The 3602-nt window shown below is 33.7% G+C and overlaps 1 pseudogene across 1 annotated transcript; it reads right to left on the reverse strand.

Annotated features, from left to right (window-relative positions):
• Window positions 1–983: 983 nt before the first annotated feature.
• On the reverse strand, window positions 984–2404 carry LOC145147438 (transcription factor bHLH148 pseudogene; annotated as a pseudogene). The gene is made up of 2 exons (XR_013728347.1): window positions 2195–2404; window positions 984–1954 (listed from the first exon to the last, which is right to left on the reverse strand). The product of XR_013728347.1 is annotated as a transcription factor bHLH148 pseudogene (transcript).
• Between the last annotated feature and the right edge of the window lie 1198 nt (window positions 2405–3602).

Below are 3602 nucleotides of genomic sequence, written 5' to 3' on the forward strand. Positions count from 1 at the left end.
TTAATAAACATACAAAGTCATCATATTCTAAGTTTTTCTTTTTCTTTTCCTCCGCCAAGACCAACCACACCAAGCAAAGATTAGGCCTTAGGGGATTAATTTAATTAAAGCATGGGAATCTCAATTATTATGTTACAACTCAATCAAAACCCTTCAAAAGTCCCATCTCCCATGTTTATTAACATTGAAAACCTAATGCTTGAGTTGTAAAGTATGTTTGATATATAATTGTATAATCCAAGTGGTTAATCAAACAAAGTTAAATTATTATTATCATAAGCAATGGTTCAAAAATCCCGGGCTCTTGCCCCTATTGCAAAAAAACAAACACCCTAGTCTTTCAACTCTCTTGCAACATTGGTCACAAGAACTTTTGCCAAATATACTTTTTAAATGATTAAACGTTTATCCTCGAAGCATCATCCACTATTTGTGGTATTGATCAAGATTATATAATGGCCATTAAACATCCACCATGTCTTTGCTTAACTACAAGTGTTATGTTATTCTTTTAGATCCGATCATTCCGTCCCACTAAAAGAACATTATATGAGAGGTAAATCAGAATTCTGTTCAGATGAGATGACATACATAAGTTTATATGAGATATACAATCTTCTATTTGATGACAAACATTAGACAAAAGTTTTAGTGCCGGCAAAAAGCTAAATCTAGTACAAAAATGGAACTCTACATTGCAATAATGGTATTGTACAAACATGTAGAAAATTTTAGAAGTCTATTGCATCAAAGAAGTAACAAAACTAATACTATGTTTCTTGTTCATTTTCATTTTCAGTTAGATGTATATAATCAATAAAGTAAAAAATTTGTACTAAACTCTAGTTCATTAATGGAGTATAGGTTGTTTTTCGATATTTGTAAGTGCATTATATAGACGATTTATAAATTTATACTAGTAATTTTAGGATAAACCAAAAAAATAGTATAATAGAAAGAATAATAGGAATGGACACTGACTGTGAGTTTTAACTTGGTGGGGTGTTATTGTCTACACAATGTCCTGGAAAGACAAATTTTTACCATCATCATCACAGAAAGAAGAAAAAAAAAATTAAGGTAGAGAATGAATTTGAACAGTGGCGTGAGGCGTAGGTGGATGAAAATATAAAATCAGAAAAAAGAAGGAAGAAGAAAGAAGAAAGAGAGTGGATATTACAAGCTCTGTGGTGGCTGCCTAAGACTGAGCTGACTTAGAATCATAGCGCCGGTGCCGGGGCCGGAAGTCGAACTGGAGCCGCCGGAGAGAAGGTCGGCGAGGGCAGCCATGGCTTTAACTTGCATCTCAAGAGCGGCTATATAATCAGTTGCTTCTTCCAATACAACCGGCAACGGTTGTTTCCGACAACCGGGAACCAACCGGCCGAGAACACGTGTTTTCCTTTGCACTGCCGGTAGATTTTTTGTCTTCAGCTTTAAAATACTCACTCGCGGCTTTTTTAACCGGCTATTCCCTGTTGCTGTGACAGCGGTCCCTCTCTGTCTTCTGTTATTCTTCATAAACTTAAGCTTGATTTTGTTCGTGAGAATCGCACGGCTCCATCGACTCCGACCTTTCGCTGTTACTGCAAGGACTCGGTCGGCCGCTTCACGAACGGCGCGTCCACGGCGGGGAGCAGAAGGCGGAGACGTGCCGGAGTTGATCCGGACATTGCGGAGCGCTTGCAGGAGTTTTGAGCTGTATACTTGTTGCTGAGCTTCGGATTTCCATGAAATAATCTGGTTGTTATTGTTATTCGAGTTCTCAATCGTCTGATCGCCAGTAGGTTGCCTATGGATTCTCTTCTTCTTTCTTCTCTTCGATAAATCACGTGCTCTTTCGATGTTGTTCGTTACCGGATCCGAAATCAACGTCGACGACGCCATCACCAAATTAAACCGTTGGAATTATTTCTCAGGACGGATCAATAGCCAGAGAATCCGAAAACAGTACCTGCAGATTCAAATCAATCGTGTCAGAAACAAGAATCAATAATTCGAATCAGGAAGCAGACATACAGGTTCTCTGCGTAAACAACAAACTACGCATTTCGTTGGTAATCCAAATCGAATACAAAACCGATAAAAACTTCTAAGAAATATCTACATCGAATACACAAATGTCAAATCAACATATAATAAACAAACTTCTCACGGAATCGGTAAACATTAAACAACAATCTATGATTTATACCTTGAAGAAGAAAAGCTGATCTAAATTCTTTTCTCTGATCAATTCACAGCTTCAGATGAATCGTTCTCGATTTGCATATGCAATTCGAAAAGAATCTCAACTAATAACTATTGTTTGGTGCGTATTTGTGAGTGAGAGAGAAAGAAAGTTAGAAGAGAGAGAGGAGGATTCACAGAGAAGCACGCCTTGGCCCGTTCTCCTTTCTTTCTCTCTCTGTTTCTCTCACGTTCTTTTTAAAGCTCTTGTATTTTTCTTTTTTACCCCTTTCAGTTTTATTATTTTCCATTTTTATCCCTCTATGTTTTTGTTTGTTTCTTTACAATGTTCGTGCCATCGTGGTGGTGATATGGTCCACATGGGCCCCATCTCGCCGTTACACTTCCTCGACCCACTACGTCAACTCTGTTATGTTTCCGTTATCTCCCACCATTGCTATGCCCTCTTTTTAAATGTTTTTCATTCTTATACTCCCTTTACAAAAGTTAACATTGTCGATTGTCAATTATGGTTTGGCGTTAAAGCCATTATATTTAGGTTGTGTTGCGCGGCAGCTTCTTGATAAAATAATTTATTTTTTAAATAGTCATGTTTGTCAAACAGAAAGTAAATTACAAACTAATTTTTTAAAACCCCATTTATATTAGTTTTCAAAAGCTTCTTAAATTGTTTTTTTCAAATATATCTATAATTAATTATAAAAAATATATTCTTTTAAATGTAATTTTATATATTCCACCTGGTTTATCAACTTATTTTTATTAAAAGTTATTTTTTTTTATCATTTAGTTTATAAGTTGACATTTAACTTTTCGACTAACAATTAGATTTTCAACTATCAGGTAATTTTTCAGCTACTATATCAAACGCAACCTTAATTTGAAAATAATCTTAAAAGATTTAATTACTGATTAAATATCTAAATTATAATGTGCTCTTTATAAACGATTTTTTTAACAAAATAAGTGATACTTAATCCACTATTTTATTTGATTATATATATTATAGGTTTAATATGTGCTTGTGGTCACGTAAGAAATAAAGATTTGTAATCACGCACTTCCTATTGTAAATTAATTAAATAAAATCTCGAATATTGTAGGGTTATTTCGAAGTAAAACCTAAAATTTTGATATTTCTTTTTTACTTTTTAGATAATATTTTATATCTTACAATTTAATCCAAAAATCGTATTTATTATTTATTTTTGTTGTTTTGTCTTTTTATTCTATTTATAAGTTTTTAATCCGGCAATAAAAGAATTAGATAATTTCCATAAAAGTGGTCAAACTATTACTTTTATGCAAATAAATATTGTTTGCATAATGTACAAAGAACATAACATTTTAATCATATTTTGGAAGACTTTTTTACTATATAGAAACCTACCACAAGCTGAAAATTAAATCGA

This window comes from Lactuca virosa, chromosome 1 (assembly GCF_052849685.1).
Source record: "Lactuca virosa cultivar CGN04683 chromosome 1, Lactuca_virosa_CGN04683_v6, whole genome shotgun sequence".
NCBI lineage: Eukaryota > Viridiplantae > Streptophyta > Magnoliopsida > Asterales > Asteraceae > Lactuca > Lactuca virosa.